This window comes from Saimiri boliviensis, chromosome 2, assembly GCF_048565385.1.
Source record: "Saimiri boliviensis isolate mSaiBol1 chromosome 2, mSaiBol1.pri, whole genome shotgun sequence".
NCBI classification, from domain to species: domain Eukaryota; kingdom Metazoa; phylum Chordata; class Mammalia; order Primates; family Cebidae; genus Saimiri; species Saimiri boliviensis.
Window position 1 is genome coordinate 146,356,785 of NC_133450.1, and position 19,837 is coordinate 146,376,621.

The following is a 19,837-nucleotide window of genomic DNA, read 5'->3' on the forward strand; positions in this document are numbered from 1 at the left end:
AAAACAGTACCATTCATTCATTTTGCTCACTAATCTACAATTTGGGCAGGACTCAGAAGAAATAGCTCATCTCAATTCCACAGAGCATCTGCCAGGGCAACTTGGCCAGGGACTGGAGGAACCACTTCCAAGAAAACCAGCTAACCTGGATGACAAGCTGTTTAAAATGTTACTAAATTTAAAGCTATGATATCCCTGAAGACATATACTGCCTAGGTGATTTTAAAGGAAAATGAGAGTTGTAAGTAAAAGAAGTAGAGCTTCCTCCCAATTGTTGAAGTACCATTTTCAAAAAGTTAAAAACTTAGCCAGGCATGGTGGAGCCCTCCTGTAATTCTAGCTACTTGGGAGGCTGAGGCAGGAGGATCACTTGAGGCCCAGGATTGCTGTGAGCTGTCATCATGCCACTTCACTGTAGCGTGGGCAACAAAGTGGGACCTCGCCTCAAAAAGAAAGTTAAAAACATGACTTTCATATAAAGTAAACACATGTCAAAGATGTATTGAATTCATTAATTATTTTAAGTAAGATATTAAGACTGTCAAAAGGACAAAAAACCAGGAGATGTAACATCAGGCATGTTCAAATGAATTACTTAACAGACGAAAATTTAGGTATCCAACTGAGCAATCAAACATCATCTTTGGAGTTATCATTTCTACCAGCGGAAATCAACTATACCTCTACTGAACAATACTCATTTCCGGAGAGATTACCTCCATTCTTCAGTCTCTGTCCGTGTACAGATGAAGTTGTCGCCATAGCAGGTCCTGTGTCCCAGATGGGTATGTAACTCAGGCCTAGTCCAAAAGAGCATCCCATTCTCCCAGGGACACACTCAGAGATGAGTTTGTGGCCCAACAGGAACCTGGAAGACACAACGCGATTTGGCATTGTTTAAGAGCCACCGCTCTTTTGTGAGAGCCACCACATTTTTAGGGGCACTTGAATCTGGAAGGTCTTTAGGTCTGAACTCACTGGCAGGCATCCTGCTATCCTAAGAAGCCTGACAATGAGGAAGCATCGAAGAATGGAGACGAACAATAGAAGGAAACAGCATCCTGACCACCTTCACTGAGCTCCTGAATCAACTGTGCTGCCTGATTGCAATCTTAACCCAAGACTTCTCTGTTCTATTAGTCAATACATTGCTTTCCTTCTTGTTTTCTTGTTTAAGCCAGGTAAAGTGATTCCAAATGATCTGGGATCTAATCCAAGGGGTTCTCTAGCCCTGTTCTGTGTTAGCTCTTTCAACATATATTCACTTCTCTGGGTTGCAGTTCCTCCTTCTGTGAAAAGAACAAGCAATGCCTACTACAAAGAGTTATAAACATTAAGCAAGTAATAAAGATAAGTCTAGTATACCTTCATACTACCATAATAAAAGAGATGTCTATCTGATGCTTAATTTTTCTAAATTAGATTATATCTGATTCTAACCTCCTGCTACGGTCTGAATGTTCCCCCAGAACTCATGTGTTAGAACGTGAGATCCAGTGTAACGGTATCAAGTGGATCCTTTAGGGCAGGCGTCCCCAAACTTTTTACACAGGGGGCCAGTTCACTGTCCCTCAGACCGTTGGAGGGCCGCCACATACTGTGCTCCTCTCACTGACCACCAATGAAAGAGGTGCCCCTTCCTGAGGTGCGGCGGGGGGCCGCATGTAGCCCGCGGGCCGTAGTTTGGGGACGCCTGCTTTAGGGGATGAGTAGGTCATCAGGACTCCATCCTCATGGCTAGGGTTAGACTCTTATGAAAGTGCTAAAGGGAGCCGAGCGTGATGGTTCGTGCCTGTAATCCCAGCACAGCATTTTGGGAGGCCAAGGCAGGAGGATAACTTGAGCCCAGGAGTCCAAGACCAGCCTGGGCAACATAGAGGGACTCTGTCTCTTTTTAACTTAAAAAAAACCAAAAAAGTGCTAGAGGGGCCAAGTATGGGTGGCTCATGCCTGCAATCCCAGCATTCTGGAAGGCTGAGACAGGAAGAGCATTTAAGGCCAAGGGCTTGAGACCAGTCTTGATAAATTAGGGAGACACTATCTCTATAAAAAAACTTTATAAACTAGCCAGATGTAGTTGCTCATGCCTGCAGTCCCAGCTACTCAGGAGGCTAAGGTGGGAGGATTGCTTGAGCCTGGAGGTTGAGGCTGCAGTGAGTTGTGATTGCACCACTGCAGTCCAGCCTGGGCAGCAGAGTGAGACCCTGTCTCAAAATAATAAACAAATAAACAAATAAATAGAGTGCTGGAGAAAGCTAGCTGGGCTCTTTTGCTCTTCTGCCTTGTACTATGTGACGACATAGCAAGAAGACCCTCACCAAATGCTAAATGTCAGTACCTTAATCTTTGACTTTCCAGCCTCCTGAATCATGAGATAAATTTCTATTGTTTGTAAATTATCCACTGTAGTAATTTTGTTCTAGCAGCACAACCAGACTAAGATATCCCCATTTACTAGGATTAGAAGACTCCCAATGTCAGTCACTATGGGGGGCTCTTTTACTCTTCAGTGGTGAGATCTGTCAAAAATTACCTAGCAAATGTGGTTTGATCTTTGGCATATCATGTTTACTAGGTGGATGTTCACTATCCAAGATCCTGTGGTCCATTCAATGGTTCCGGAGGCTCTTTGACCTTTAGGGTATCTGGCAACTTTTATGTAGCTCCTGAGACTATGGTGTTGGATGTTCATTGCCCCCAGCAAATGTGTTTATCATTAAAAGTTCCTGCTGCCGCCTAGGATACTTCCTGATAGGAAATTGATGCTAGTGGACTTTCCTTTCACATCTCCTTAAATCCACGCAGCATTGCTAACCTTAGGCAACTCCTTGTCTTTCAACTCAATCCCCAGACCCCATACCTCCCAAGAAACACCCTGCTGAATTAACTTTCCACACAGGGGCCTAGATAGAGCTTTATAACAGATGGCTTGTAACTTTGTTTGGGGCTGGGAATAACACATTAAAAAAATTAATAACTCAGAATAGCAACCTTCAAGAGGACCCTCAGTGAGCTCTACCTCCTGGTATTCACACCTTTGTGTAATCCCCTCCTTTGAGTGTGGGTTGGACCTAGTGACTCACTAACCAACAGAATACAGCAAAAGTGATACAATGTCACTCCCAAAATTAGCTGATAAAACCACAGTGACTTCAATCTTCTTTCTCCTGTCTCTTTTCCTCTCTCACTGCTCTGAGGGAAGCCAGCTGTCATAATTATGAGCTGCCCAACAAGGAATCCCACGTGGCAAGGAACTGATATTTAGGACAACAGCCAGAGGGTACCTGAGGCTTGCCAAAAGCCACGTGAGTTTGGAAGCAGATGGATCCTCCTCGAGATACTCCTTGTGATGACTGGAAACCTAGCCAACCTGAGTCCAGGCTTGCAGCAGACCCGAAGCAACTAAGCGGCTGATCCCTGACTCACAGAAACTGTGAGATAATAAGTACTTCTTGTTTTAAGCCACTAAGGTTTGGAATAATTTGTTACACAGCAGCAGATAACTAATACATGGCCTCTAAGATGGGCAGCCCAGAATTTCCTGAAAACGAGGATAAAATTACTTTTTCCTCCTTTTGAAAATCTTTTTTGGCAGGGAGTAGAAGACAGCACTCAACGGCTTTGTGAATTATCCTGTGACAAATGCACATTACTTGAAGCCATATAAGTGGGTAGAACAGAAATCCCTGCAGAGGCCGAGGGACATTACCACCTCCTGTCATAGTCAGTTCAAACTCTGCCATAGTGAAGCCTGGCCATGCCCCTGGGTTGCTTGATAATCAGCAGCGTTCCAAACCCTCCTACAGAAGAAAGGAGCAGAACCCAGGGCTCAGAGGAGAGTTGGGGATGCAGCTGCCACAGTTAAAGGGTCCTTCGCCTCCCGAAAGAAACTCAAAGCTTTAACTGTGGCCCCAAGACAATAACAAGCTGATTTCAGCTGAGGCTTCCAGAGATACTGGAATTTCTATAGGAAAGTCTTTAAAAGGCTAAAACTCTCTCCTGGCCCGGCGCAGTGGCTCAAGCCTGTAATCCTGGGAGGCTTTGGGAGGCTAAGACAGATGGATCACTTGAGCTCAGGAGTTCAAGACCAGCCTGGGCAACATGGTGAAACCCCATCTCTACATAAAATACAAAAATTAGCCAATCATGGTGGTGTGTGCCTGTAGTCTCAGCTACTCAGGAGCCTGAGGTGGAAGGATCACCTGAACCCTGGAGGCAAAGGTTGCATTGAGCCATTGTACCACTGCACTATAGCCTGGGCGACAGAGACACTGTCTCAAAAAAATAATAATTATTATACAAAAAAAAAATTGCTAGAGCTCTTTCCTATTATGGGACCCTGCCCTAAACTTGGAGATTCTGATGCAGTTCTGAGAATTAAGCCTGTTGTGAAGGCTCCCCCAGGAATATGGGCCCCTTACACGGCACCTGATGCCAGAAAATAATCTGTGGTCAGCAAAGCTGGGCTCTGGAGAGATCCTGGGCCAGTCCCTATCCCCAAATTGGCAGCTCATTCATGCAGTGTTTCCCTGACATTAAGTATAGGGTGTCAGGCTTTGTACTGTACAATCCCAGGGAACACCGTTGCTGTTGGATTGTCAATGACACCTGCTGAGACACAACTTTGTACAAGATGAATGGCGGGGTCTGGGGTCATACCACACTGTAAGCCCTGAGTGCGGGCCTCCACACATTTGAAAATGTTTTCTAGACAAAAATATCCTCATCTTTCCACCAATGAGGTTTTCAACTTTTATGGAGTCCCCCTGTTTGGCCATATGGACAAGCACTGGGGAAGCAGAGGGAAGCACAGTGCTAAAGCACCTCTCTGGGACACTTCCCCATCTCCATTTGGGACAGGCCTTGTATTTGCTCTGGTGGGTATGGAAATCTGGTCCCATTATAACCATGGAGATAAGTAAAGGTATGGTATCCAACAGTAACTTCCTAAAGGGCTCCAGGCCAGTCTGAGGTGTTTGCCTCACCTTCATGAAACAGGTCACCTCACCCAAGGTCTCCAGTCCTGGCTTGCCTCATGTGTGGGTGACTGAAGATCTCTTACATTTTTGAGATGGGGTCTCGCTATGTTTCCCAGGCTGATCTCAAACTCTTGGCCTCAAGTGATCCTCCAGCCTCGGCTTCCCAAAGTGCTGGGGTCACAAATGCGAGCCACAACACCCAGGTGTGACTGAGTATCTCTAAACTTAATGTGGAAAACTCAAATTAAATGATGTGGGGGACTTCTGGTTTCCAGTCAGGCATATAGGAAGTTAGAAGTCATCTCTTCTGTCCACCCAGCAAGCTGAAAACTAACAATCCTTTTTTTTTTTTTTTTTTTTTTTTTGAGATCGAGTCTTGCTCTGTTGCCCGGGCTGGAGTGCAGTGGCATTATCTAGGCTCACCACAACCTCCACCTCCCAGGTACAAGCGATTCTCCTGCCTCAGCCTCCTGAGCAGCTGGGACTACAGGCGGTGCCACTACTATGCCTGGCTGATTTTTTGGATTTTTAGTAGAGGCAGGGTTTTACTGTGTGAGCCAGGATGTTCTCAATCTCCTGACCTCATGATCCGCCCGTCTAGGCCTCCCAAAGTGCTAGGATTACAGGCATGAGCCACCATGCCCAGCCATACAATTCTTATATCCATCAGTTCAGCAAACAGCTGCCCCCAAAACTGAGGAGACACGCAGATAGATGAGAGAATCACAACTTACCAGAGCAGAAGCTCAGGAGCAGAAACTTCCAAGGAACTAGAGTCAAGTTGGAAAAACCTGAACTGTCAATAACAAATTGCTGGAGGCTCGGTGTGGACAAGGCTGAGAGTTAAAAATTCCGGGAGAGAGCCAAGCGCAGTGGCTCACGCCTGTAATCCCAGCACTTTGGGAGGCCGAGGTGCGTGGAGCACGAGGTCGAGATTGAGACCATCCTGGCCAATGTGGTGAAACCCCGTCTCTACTAAAAATGCAAAACTCAGCTGGGCTTGGTGGTGCGTGCCTGTAATCCCAGCTACTCGAGGGGCTGAGGCAGGAGAATTGTTTGAACCTGGGAGGCGGAGGCAACAGGGAGCCAAGATCACGCCATTGCGCTCCAGCCTGGGCAATGAGAACGAAACCCTGTCTCGAAAATAAAAAAAGAAATGCAGGTAGTGGCAAACCCCACACTTCCTGAGTTTTAACTCCAGGAGTGCCGCTAGGTTCTAAAGTCAGAGAAGAATTCCCTAGTGATTCCCCCAGGGGGTGGGGGAAAGCATTTAAAAAGTAAGCCCAGAACATTCTGTTTGTTTAAAACAATGCCTATCCTCAAGAGAAACTGGAGCCTAGGTGGACCTGGGTGAAGGAAAATGCCCAACTCCAGTGGGTTCTGGGGTCACAAATGGTGACCGAGAGGCACTTGGTGAAGGTGCCAGCCAAGGGGCACAGGCTCACCACCAAGACTGAGGCCTATTCACAGACTGTAGAACACTTCCTTCCCCACACGCTCTCCACCACATTAAGAGGGCTGGTGTTTCGTAACAGGGGAAAACAATTGGAGGACCTATTTACAAAGCCTCTAGAGCCTAGATTTAATAATGCCAGGCATGGTGGCTCACGCCTGTAATGCCAGCACTTTGGGAGGCTGAGGTGCACAGATCATCTGAGGTCAGGAGCTCGAGACCAGCCTGACCAATATGGTGAAACCCTGTCTCTACTAAAAATAAAAAAATTAAAAAATAAATTACCTGGGCATGGTGGTGCACACCTGTAGTCCCAGCTACTCGGGGGGCTGAGGCAGGAGAATCACTTGAACCCAGGAAGTAGAGTTTGCAGTGAGCCAAGATCTCACACTACACTTTAGCCTGGGAGACAGAGCAAAAATTCTGTCTCAAGAAAAAAAAAAGTGACAGTTTAAGAGCCCTTTGGGGAAACCCAAAGACTTCAAAGACAACAGGGAGACCGAAACAAGCACATCAGATGAAAGTTTAGCTTTCAACACCCACAGCCACAGCAAATACAGCTGAAGTTCCTTGCCAGAAGAACATAAAACCTCATACCAAATGCCTGTTTACAGCAGTCTTTTAACAAGGACATCATGTCCAGCTTTCAACAAAAAAATCAAAAGGCATATGAAAAGACAAATAAAGTGATGGATATGTGGTATTACTGAAGGGACTATGAAAAGCATCAGTTAATCTTACCAGACATGAGTCTTTCTTTGCTCTCTAAGCCTGCCCCACTTGATAGGAGCTAAAGGCTGCTTTTCTAGGACCATCAACCAGGAAGTAGAGCAGGTGGACCGCTTGAGGGGAGCCAGGAGGAACTACTTTGCCCTAACGCCTCCACTCCTCTGAATATAAAACAGTGTTGATTAATCACGTGGCTCCAGTGGCTTGTTCATTACACATTCATTACATACAGGTGATTTCTTAAGAATCCTAGAGATGGGGAACTCCATGTTTGAATCCCCTTCCACGAACACTCCCTTCGTGGAAGCCTCTCTTCTCTTCCTAAACTCCACCTCTCTCTATTCCCTTTGACTCAGGGTGGAAGCGGTTTTCCTCTCCTGGATTCCATCTTCCTGGATTCTCTCACTCAGTGTGAGAGTTAGCTGTTCCTTTCTCTCTCCTTTTCCTGTTTCTCTCTTTCTCTCGAAATAAATCACTTTCTACCAAAAAAAAAAAAAAAATTAATTAAAAAATAAAAAAAGAATAATAGAGATGGATAGATATAGAAATATAGAGATATAGAGATGTAGGTATATAGGTATACATATACATTTAATTAAGGTTATGATTGGTACAAAGATTTTCTGATATATAGAAACTATTCTTAAGTCTGTTAAATTCCTGTATTATTTTTCCTTAAAAGAAAGGCAAAACATTATCTCTCTAGCCACATCACAGTAATAACCACTCAAAAATAATTGTTTAGGCTAGGCGAGATAGCTCATGCCTGTAATCCCAGCACTTTGGGAGGTCGAATCGGGGTGGAGCGCCTGAGGTTGGGAGTTCAAGGCCAGCCTGACTAACATGGAGAAAGTCTGTCTCTACTAAAAATACAAAATTAGCCCCGAGTGGTAGTACATGCCTATAGTCCCAGCTACACAGGAGGCTGAGGCAGGAGAATCACTTGAACCCAGAAGGCAGAGGTTCTGGTAAGGTGAGATCACACCACTGCACTCCAACCGGAAGCATGGCTGGCGACATAATTTGTGTGGCCCAGTGCAAAATAAAAATATAGGCCCTGTTCAAAAAGCAGGGAAAAAGTGCTTTTGTCTTCCACAGTCTCTCAAGTTGTCATGGTGTTTTCTATTTGTCATTTAATGTCATTCTTTTTTTTTTTTTTTTTTTTGAGACTGGGTTTCCCTCTTGTTGCCCAGGCTGGAGTGCAGTGGCACGATCTCGGTTCACTGCAGCCTCCGCTTCCCAGATTCAAACAATTCTCTCACCTCAGCCTCCCAATTAGTTGGGATTACAGGGACGCACCACCACACCCAGCATATTTTTGCATTTTTAGTAGAGATGGGGTTTCACCACATTGGCCAAGCTGGTCCCTAACTCCTGATCTCCGGCGAACCACCTGCCTCGGCCTCCCAAAGTGCTGGGATTACAGGTGTGAGCCAATGTGCCCAGTCCATTTAATGTCATTCTAAGTAAAAAAAGAACATTTTAAATTACTAATATAAATTTGTCATTCATCTTTTTATCAAGCAATGACAGTTTTAAATGCAAATATGTGAGCATTTAATTCCAAAGCTGGAATCATCAAAATAACACAACTTGTATTTTGTAACTTGTACACACAGGTGAATTTTGTTCTTACCAAAACAGTGGGAATACTAAATAAAGTTGAGTAACTTTATTTAGTTTTTACTTCTTTTGTTTGTTTGTTTGTTTTGTTTTTGTTTTTGTTTTTGTTTTTTTGAGACAGAGTTTCACTCTTGTTACCCAGGCTGGAGTGCAATGGCGCGATCTCAGCTCACCGCAACCTCCGCCTCCTGGGTTCAGGCAATTCTCCTGCCTCAGTCTCCTGAGTAGCTGGGGTTACAGGCACACGCCACCATGCCCAGCTAATGTTTTGTATTTTTAGTAGAGACAGGGTTTCACCATGTTGACCAGGATGGTCTTGATCTCTTGACCTTGTGATCCACCCGCCTCGGCCTCCCAAAGTGCTGGGATTACAGGCTTGAGCCACCGCACCCGGCCTAGTTTTTACTTCTTAATAAGCACATATTCTACTCACAATATCTTCCGCTTCCTGAAGGATAGGGAAGGACTGAAAGGAAAAAGAACCTTACCTTCTCTTCTATGTCATCGTTTTCAGCATCTGTGGTTGGGTAATATAGGGAATCACTTGAACCCAGGAGATGGAAATAAATAACTCAGGAGAGATATGATAGGGTTTCTTGGTCATTCATGTTTCTTAGAACATCACTGCCTTCTTTCTGTGTTCATAGCAAGTTCTGGTACCAATGGCAAGCATGGCCTCCCCAGGCTGTCAGCGCCCCCAAACTTTATCAAATCACAGCCATAAGACACCGCTTGGGACTTGCTGAACTCCCACCAAAATTGTATACTCATGGGGCATCTCAAGCACTATATGCAAATGGGGCGCAAAACACAGTGGCCACACATATTCACACTCACTGCAGAGATCTCCTCTAGTCTCCGACTGGCTGGATCGCCCCATCAGACTTACAAAACCCAAGTTCAAATTTAAAATTCACTTACAATTTTAAGAAGGTGAAAATGTGTGTTAAACCAAGTCCAGAGTCTAGGTGACTGCATAGGTTGCAGCTTAGGAGTTGGCTTTACTTAGGAGCTTGATAAAAATGCAGGTTCTCCATGCTGCCCACCTTCTACCCCACCCCCAGACCTACTGAATCAGAATCTGCATCTTAAGATTCCCAAGTCGGTCATTTTCGGGCACTTTTGGAGGCTCTGGTCTGGTCTAGACCACTGAAAATTCTATCTCCCAGGCTAGACTCTGACTTTACCCCCTGGGAGGCAAATGACAACCTTCTCTGATCTGCCCCACCCTCTCTCTTCCCACCTCTGGGCCCTATTTGCAGCTCCCCAGGATGTTAGCAACTGGATTGCTGGCTGGCTTTTCTAAAAACAGATTTATAAGGCTTAGTTCAAATCTCAGGTTTCATCCCCCTCCCAACCATCCAAGTCCTTTGTATATTCATGAATCCCCGTGGCAAGGAAGAAACCACAAAGAGCTTGTAACAGGAGCCTTCCTTTAAAGACCCATTTTAAGGATAGGGGCCAGAGGCAGAGCCCCCCAAAAGATGAAAGTCTTGTTAATTTACATGTCAGTGTGTAAGTGGGATGTCTTTACTATTGAGAATTCAAAAGTGAACATCTTGTTTCCTCACTGTTTGCTATTTCATTCCATTTATTTCTCTAGTTTTGCTAGCTTTAAAATTACCCAGAGTGAATGAGGATGCAGTATACCCTTTTTTTCTACTTCTGAGATTTTTAATGATTAAATGTTGAAAACATAATAACATGTCCCCCAAAATCTTTAAAAAAAAGATAAAAGGAGAAAAGGGAGTTGAAAAGTTAATTCACTTTGGCATTCAAGAGGTGTTTAAGAATCAGTGGGGCTCGGTAGGTCATGCCTGGCCTTTGGGAGGCTGATAGCTTGAGGCCAGGAGTTTGAGACCAACGGACCAGCTTGCTCAACATAGTGAGACATCGTTTTTACAAAAAATACAAAAATTAGCTGGGTGTGGTGGCACACACCTGCAGTCTCAGCTACTCAGGAGGCTGAGGTGGGAGGATCACTTGAGCCTGGGAGGTTGAGGCTGCAGTGAGCCATGATGGTGTCACTGTGTCAGAGGTGTGTGAGCCAGAGTAACTCCATCTTGAATAGGAACTGGGTAAAATGAGACTGAGACCTACTGGACTGCATTTCCAGACAGTGAAGGCATTCTAAGTCACAAGATGAGATACCAGGTCAGCACAAGATACAGGTCATAAAGACCTTGTTGATAAAACAATTTGCAGTAAAGAAGCTGGCTAAATTCCACCAAAACCAAGAGAGTCACTAGAGTGACCTCTGGACATCCTCACTGCTACCCTCCCACCAGCGCCATGACAGTTTACGAATGCCATGGCAACATCAGGAAGTTACTCTACATGGTCTAAAGAGGGGATGTATGAATAATCCACCCCTTGTTTAGCATATCATCAAGAAATAACAACAGAAATGGGCTAACCAGCAGCCCTCGGGGCTGCTCTGTCTATGGAGTAGCGATTTTTTATTCCTTTACTCTCCTTAAAAACTTGCTTTCACTTTACTCTATGGACGCGCCTTGAATTTTTTCTCGTGTGAGATCCAAGAATCCTCTTTTAGGGCCTGGATCGGGACCGCTTTCCTGTAACAACTGTTGTAGTTCTTTCTTTTGCTGTATGCTAAACCTAATTCCTATTCTTCCTTTCTGATGTCAGCTGGGAATTACCACTCCCTCTTCTGCAAGTCATGAATCACGGAGCCCCAGCCCATGTGGCAGAGTGAGACCCTCTCTCGAAAAAAAAAAAGAAGAAAAGAAAAAGAAGTTTTTAAGAAGAATAACTTGGGAAACAAATTAGGTCAAAAAGCCAAATTAGTGTAAATAAAATGTACAGGAGGCCATTGGTTTGAACCGAGTCCCTGCACGAGGCCCAACAGACCAAACCGAAATAGAGTCACTCATGCTAATATTCTATACCACCAAGCCACAGCTAAGTTGCTTACCTGAACTTCCAAGAAATCAGGACAGAGAGCGAGCTAATAGCCAAATCCTGGAACAGGCCAGTCTCAATTAGCATGATGATGAAATCCCCTCTGCCTTGATCTTACAACGAAGGTAACTTTGAAACAACGAACCCACCTGTTGTGTTTCTGCTTTGCTCCGCTTCTTTCTGCCTATAAAACCACAGACAGCTCATCCTCTGCGCAGCTCATCACAACACTCTTTTTCCTTTATAGAATGAGGCAGATTCTGCATTGTCTGATTCTAGAATCACAAATAAAAGCCAATTAAGATCTTTAAACTTGTTGTAATTTTGTTTCATGACATTAGGAACTTTCACCTTCTTCTATCTCTCTCAGCCTGAGTCCTGAACTAGAATCACCCCTCAGCTAACATCGAGCCGCCCCTCAGCATGTGAGCAAAGCTACTGCCCCTCTATGTTGCTGCAAGCCAATAGGGAACCCTCTTGCTCAATAGTGCTTCCCCTCCTTCTGTGACGGAGAGCATTTTAAAAAGCAAGAGAAATGAGAAAGGAAAAAGACCAGGAAAGAGAAGCAAACAAAAGAGAATGTTTTCAAAAGATGCGTGCCGCCCTTTAGATGGGCACGACCTCCTTGTCCTCTTCTCTGCTAACCCCACCAGAAAACATTCTCCCAGGTGGTCGAGACTGTCGGAAGCCAACGTTGACTGTGGCTGCTTATAATTTGTTAGTACCTTTCTGGCATGGCGATATCTCCATTTTAAGATCAAGATTTTATGTTCCCTGATCAGCACTGGAAATGGTACACAGAGAAGACACTGAGGGATACGGTGGGGGAGTAGCACAGAGGCCGTCGGGGGCGTGAACTGAACCCACAAGGAGATTGGGGCAGGACCTGGATCTCCGGCAGGTCTTGGGCTTTTCAGCAGCAACACTCCCCCTCATTTCTCCTCCACCCCCAGCCAAGGCAGGAGCAACAAAGAAACAGCCTAGCAATGAGCTCCTTGGCGTTGAGGTTTTACTGCATAGCCGTGTGCTGTGAAGAATTTTGTTATAAATTGCCCTGTTTGCACAATGATGGCATTCTTTTTTGGATCGCCAACTCAGGACATTCGGTAGCATGAGTGACAGGGACATTTTAAATTCATGGGAAATACAAAACCCCCTTTGTGGGCATTGGGTTCAGCCACGGCCTCAGGTAACAAGCGTTGAGCTAAGTTTTCCTTCTTTTCCCATCCTTATCCATTGATTCGCTGGCCAAGGTGCTATCGAGTAGCCCGGTGACCCACAGGCCAAGGGAGAGAGGAGAAGATGAAAAGCAAGTTAATTCATCCGATGGAGAGTGGGACCATTTCAGCAGGAGGCAGCTGCATTTCCAAAGCCAGATCAAAATCAAGTTCAAAAAGCTAAGTCCTGCTTAAAGAGCTGAAGACATAGAGATAGGCCTAGGTCTGAGCTGGAACAGGAGATGAGGAACTCCAGTGCTCACCTCCATCTCTCCAGGGCCTGGCTCTGGCAGGACCTAAGCTGTAAAGTCCCCACTGTCTGTGGTCAGAAGTCTCGCAGTTAATCTGACCTTGGCTCAAACTTTGTTTCTGCCCTTGGGCAAGTTACTCAACTTCTCTGATGCTCACTGTCTTCATCTGTAAAATGGGAACAATACTATCATCTGTCTCATTGGCTTTCTGGGAAGAATCAATGCAGAAATATATGCAATGGCCTGATAGCCCAGGGCACATAGAGTTTAATAAGAAGTAGTAGTCATGGGGGTAGTTGTTATTTTAAAGAGGAAACCGTTGCCAAGGAGTCCAGCCTGTATGTTTCCGGAGCACTCATGGAAGGGTTGTCCATGAGCTGACAAAGCCTAGATCGCCTCATTTCTCTCAGAGCCCAAGGATCTGGCAGGAAAGCCGCAGCGCTGGGTCATGAGTGAGTGAATCTACACCATTGCCCTTCATGAGAAATACCTCTTCCTTCTTGCCTGTTTTCTCTCTCCTTCTCCTGCCCAGCTCCATCTCTTTTTTCTTTCTCTTTCCTTCCCCAAAAGCCCCATCAGCTGTACTTTTTCCCTACGGAGCAACCTTAGGAAAGTCATCTCAACTCATGCTGAGCCCCACTTGCCTCTCAAGGCAGCGAGGATGATGGAGCAGATGCTCTGTAAGTCCTTTTGGAAGCCGGCATTCCACAACCATCCAGTCCTCTCCTTTCCCCTTCTCTTTCCATGCCTCTTTCACACTCAGACTCCTGGGAGAAAATTCCACTTCACTGAGCGTGGGTCACATGCCTGCCGCTGCAGGTATGGCAGTGTTGGAGAAAGGCTCTGGAGCAGGAATCCTCCAGAAACCTTGGGCTTCTTTAGGGGAAGAGAAGGACCTGATTTTATAATCCTCCATGACTGCATCATCTGTAAAAGAGGGAGTGGTAACTCCCCAGAAGAAATCAGAAAGGAAGAATAGGAATTAGGTTTGGAGTAGAGCAAAAAAAGAACTGCAACAGCCACTGTGCAGACGAAATTGGATGTATGCTTTTTCTCCTTTCCATTCATCTACTTGTTCATTTATCTATTTATGCATTCGCCTTTGAGTGTCTAGGCCACTGGAGATGCAAGCCTTACCTGAACTTGAGAATGCTTAGAAATTGTCATCTTGAAATGTTCATTGAAATATTTGGTGGGAAGTTCAACAATAATGAATCCTCTCAGGAAGCAGAGTGGATCACAAGAACTAAATTGAGTCTATCCTCTGAGTCAACCAAGTCTTTAAGGGAATGGTTACATAAGACCAGACCATACATACCGGACATTCAGAGGAACCTCCAGGATGCGAGCCAGCCCTACAGTTCTCAGTCTGGCGTGGATTTCACTCTCCCTAGGGATATTTAGCAAAGTCTGGAGCCATTTGTGGTTGTCAAAACTGGAATGGGGACTGCTACTGACCAGGATGCTGCTAAACATTCTACAGTGCATAGGACAGCCCCCAACAACCAAGAATTATCCTACCCAAAACATCAACAGTGCCGAGGTTCAGAAATCCTTAGCAGATGGACAAGGGGCCTTTCATCCCATTCATTCTGGTATGTTTTGTTGAGTCTGAGAACCTTATTGTCGTAAGTGCTGACTACAGGGACCACGATCTAGTTTCACCCAACCAGTCTTTAAATCCAGGTGCCAGTTCTTCCACTAAGGAAGTCCCCTGGAGAATCCTTGCCCAAGATCCTTCTTCTTTCCCCTCTGAAACAGTGAAGGGGCAGGCTTGTAACCAAGTTTATCCAATCTGAATTCTCCATGGGTCTTGCACGTTGGGCTAAATGTTTCAGTATAGAACGTTTAGTTTTCTAGAAGCCAGGTCAAGACTGATATGAAATTCCTCTTCTGAGATCCCTTTCATCTGCCTCATCAGCTGTAAATATACTTCTCTGGCTTCTCTAAGATCTTATGAGCTGCACCATATTCTTCCAATAAAGTTTCTTTTTCCTTCAATTAGTCAGTCAATTTATTTTGCTTGCAACCAACATTCCTGACACAGAGAATCTTCAAATCCCTTTAGTAAATTTCAAACTTTATGTAACATCCCAAGTACATACCATCCTATCACTCCAAGAAACTTGGGATCCCAGAAATACCCTGGTTCGTACTCTTACTTCTCTAGATTACCATTTGATTACCAGTTAATCAAATGACCAACAAACATTTATTCACACTCACATACGTTGAACAATGTCAGCTCAAGGAAAAGTCAAAGTGGAGAAGAGGAACGAATATTCGCTGGGTGTCTACATGTGCCATGCACAGTGTGAAGAACTTTATATTTAGAACCTTCTCTCAACTTTATCACTATACTGGACATTGGTGTTGCTATCCCACTTTACATTTGAGATAAATGAGGATTAGAGAGATACTCTAATTTTCATAAGACTATATAGCTAGTCGTTATTAGAGATGGGATTTGGATTCAAGTCTATCTGTCTCCAAGGCCCGTGTTTTTTTACCTCTGTATAAGAGATGGCAAACTGTGGCCCTTTGGCCATATTTTGCCTGCCACCACTCACTTTTGTAAATTAAGTTTTATTCTAACAGTCATGCTCATTCTTTTTCTCTATAATGGCATAGTTGAGTATTATGCAATGGCAACAATAAGCATTGCAAAGCATAAAATATTGCCTACGTTCCATTTATAGAAAAGGTTTGGGCTGGGCACAGTGGCTCACGACTGTCATCCCAGCATTTTAGGAGGCCGAAGCAGGTGGATCACCTGAGGTCAGGAGTTCAAGACCAGCCTGGCCAACATGGTGAAACCCTGTCTCTACCAACAACACAAAAAAATTAGCCAGACATGGTGGCAGGGGCCTGTAATCCTAGCTACGCAGAAAGCTGAGGCAGGAGAATTGCTCGAACCTGGGAGGTGGAAGTTGCAGTGAGCCAATATCATGCCATTGCACTCCAGCCTAGGTGACAGAGGGAGACTCCGTCTCAAACAAACAAACAAACAAAACAAAACAAAAAAAGAAAAAGTTTGCTAATCCCTGCTATACATCCTACTCTGTTCCTCATATGTAGATTCCATTTCTGGTTCACTCTTCTTTTGGGCATTTCTTTAGATGAACTCAGGTGTCTGATTCTGCATTCTTCATATATCAATCCTAGTCAGAAAAGCACTGTCTCATTCATACAAAAGTGTCAGTGACCGATAAAGCTTCATGTTTATCCCTCCCATGGATATTTGCATTTTAAGAACCAACCAAAACCTTCGGTCAAAAAGGCAAGTCTGGTGGGAATTTTTGGTGGGAATTCTGAAGCAATGGCTTTAGTTCACAGATTTGCCATTGAATCACTTAGATTTTAGATGGGCCCCTTCCCTGGGTCTCCCAAAATCATACTACATATGATTAAAGGACTATGGAAAAACCGTAGTCCTTTAATCTGCTCTTTGCAGGCATGGCCCATTAAGAAAGGCCTTGGTGCCGGGCGCCGTGGCTCAAGCCTGTAATCTCAGCACTTTGGGAGGCCGAGGCGGGTGGATCACGAGGTCAAGAGATCGAGACCAACCTGGTCAACATGGTGAAACCCCGTCTCTACTAAAAATACAAAAAATCAGCTGGGCTTGGTGGCGCGTGCCTGTAATCCCAGCTACTCAGGAGGCTGAGGCAGGAGAATTGCCTGAACCCGGGAGGCGGAGGTTGCGGTGAGCCGAGATCACGCCATTGCACTCCAGCCTGGGTAACAAGAGCAAAACTCTGTCTCAAAAAAAAAAAAAAAAAAAGAAAGGCCTTGGTTAGGTCCTAAGGTCACTGAGGTGATTGCTACTGCTGCTCAGGACCAGGACACTGGCTACTGATTTCAGATGTCCCATCTTCATATACTTTCTAACTCTCAATTTGTAAAGATGACCAAAAAAAAAAAACAAAAAAACAAAAACAAAAAAAGAAAAAAAAAATTAAAAGAGTCAATACACTATTTAACCAACTAGTAACAGCATAGCTATCTCTGTACAGCAATTGCTGAAGACGGTCAGTTGCAGTGATCTACAGCCGGGTTTGGCGTTGACTGTCAAACTCTCCCCACTAGTGTAAGCTTTGCCAAGAGAAGCTGAGGCTCTTTTCTAGATGGAGCTAAGGGCCTCTCCTTTTCCTACTTGGTGCCAGGCCATTCTCCAATATCTCTGTGGCCCACCCTTGTGTGCACCAGCCTGACTGGGTCCTTGAATTAGAACCCATGCAGAAATTGCACAGCATGCCCCAGGGTGACAGATGGGAAGAAAACCACTTCCCACCTCCTCACCTCCAGAGACTCACTCTCTGCTAGTGATTTTTATCTCTTCACTGGTTTTTAAGTATGATCGTTCCTCTCTTCTATTACTACGCTCAGACAGCGACCACATCTTGCCATTTTTATAACCTCTTAACTGAACATCCTGCTCCAGCCTCACTCTCTCAAGTCCATCTCTGACACTGTTTCTAGAAAACTTTATCTAAAATTCAGCTGGGCACAGGAGCATGTGCCTGTCACCACAACAACTCAGGACTGAGGCAGGGACCCACTTGCCTGGGCAACATAATGAGACTCCGTCTCTAAAACACATTAACAACAACAGCAACAACAACAAAGTGTGGCCAATGTCCCTTGCAGTGGCACCCGGCGTCCTTCCTAGACACCACACATCCAGGTCATACACCTGAACGTATCTGGTAGGCATTAAACAATAGGGAGCAGTGTGGCCTGGGATGAGCTGGGGCATTAAAGGCATGTAGATTTTATTCAAACACTGTGTGGCAGTAAAAGCACCATCTGCAGACTGAAAATTGTCCACAAGCAATGCATTTGCTACCTCAGGAGATATGCACGGTTCCCTTTTTATCATGAAATAAAAGTCTGCCCTGGCCTGCCTTCCACTGCTGATCGTCATCCCCAGCTGCAATCCGAGTCTTACTTCAGGCTCCTGCCATCCCCATCTGCTTGATTTCCCCTGTGTTTCATGCCTCCCTGCCCCTGCTCATCTTCCTCTCTTTCTTTTTTTCTACCTCCTGCTTACTCTTTCTTTAAAGCTCAAGATCCTTTCCTGGATCATCCCTCGCCCCCAGGTGAGCCAATATTGATCTTTTGTGCCTTTCTAGAACTTCATGCTGGCCTCTATCATTACAATGACTCTGTATTTTTTTTACTGTATTATTTTTACATTATATCCTTCCTGTGTTCCTTCAAAGAATATTAAGTTCCTTGAGAGCAGGGAAATGTGGCATTTGTGCATGATTCTCCATGCCTCTATCCATAATAACCACTCATCAAATAAATATTTGCTGAACCAAACACTAACCTGAGAGCTCTGCCCAGTTCCAGCAGTCATTTGTTAGCTAGGGATTTGCTAGTGTTAGGCAAACACACTATGTCTCAGTTCTTCTTTCTAGATGGAAATAGCATACTTTCCTCAAACGGAGTTTATGGAATTAAATAAAATGAAACAGATGGGGTGCGGTGGTTCACGCCTGTAATCCTAGCACTTTGGGAGGCCAAAGCAGGCAGATCACAAAGTCAGGAGTTCGAGACCAGCCTGGCCAATATGGTGAAACCCCGGCTCTACTAAAAATAAAAAATTAGCTGGGTGTGGTGGCACATGTGTGTAGTTCCAGCTACTCAGGAGGCTGAGGCAGGAGAATTGCTTGAACCCAGGAGGTGAAAGTTCCCGTGAGCTGAGATTGCACCACTGCACTCCAGCCTGGGCAACAGAGCGAGACTCCATCTCAAAATAAATAAATAAATAAATATAAATACAGTAGTTAATTAATTAAAGGTACATGAATAAATTAGCACAGGGCCTGACATTTAGTTGGAACTCAAACAGTATAATGTTTTGATGAAACTATCTCAGAAATGGCTCAAAGTCCAGCAGTTAAAGTGTGAGTTATCTTTGACTATATGGCTGGTCTAATTACTTCTTATCTTATTTTCCATTGCTTCAGCATAAATGTGCTCCAAGATAGATACCAAAGTCGACCATGGTGTTCAGAATAAAGGCTACCTTCAGGAAGTGCTGGCTGAGAGGGAGCATGAGGGAGCCTGTTAAACATTGGAAATGCTCCGTTTCCTTATCTTGTTGGTGTTTACACAGGTGTATTTATCCAGGGTTGTGGGTGGCATTGCATCCCCTGGGAAGATACGCTGAAGTCCTAATTTCTGGTACGCACAAACGTGACCTTATTTGGAAATAGGATCTTTGCAATATAATCAAGTTGTAACGAGGTCATTGGGCTGGCCCTTTAATCCTATATGATTTGTGTCCTAATAAAAAGAGGGAAATTTGGACAAACACACACAACCAAGAGAATGCCACGGCGACACGCACGAGAAGAACTTGTGACAACAGAAGCAAGTGCTGGAGGAGTGCCAAAGATTGGGGTCACCCCCGGAATTCAGGCAGAGGCAAGGCAGAATTAGATCTAGAATGTCATAGCATGTCTCTGCTTACACCTTGATTTTCAACTTCTGGCTTCCACAACTGTGATGGAATGAATTTCTGTGGTTTTAAGCCATCCAGTCTGAGTTACTTTGTAAGGCAGCCCTAGCAATACAGATTTTGGTACTGGAAAGCGGAATGTAACGAATACCGAAAACGTGGAAGCGGTGTTAGAACTGGGTAATGGTGAAGCC

The 19,837-nt window shown here is 44.8% G+C and overlaps 1 protein-coding gene across 1 annotated transcript in view; it reads right to left on the minus strand.

Annotated features, from left to right (window-relative positions):
• GCNT1 (glucosaminyl (N-acetyl) transferase 1) overlaps positions 1–19,837 on the minus strand; it is a 174,435-nt gene that overhangs the window by 25,831 nt on the left and 128,767 nt on the right. Inside the window, exons 7-9 of the transcript XR_012516518.1 lie at positions 13,819–14,101; positions 11,856–11,981; positions 717–868 (exon numbers count right to left, since the gene is read on the minus strand). The gene's annotated coding sequence lies outside the window, so the exon portion shown is untranslated. The remainder of the gene's footprint in view (positions 1–716; positions 869–11,855; positions 11,982–13,818; positions 14,102–19,837) is intronic.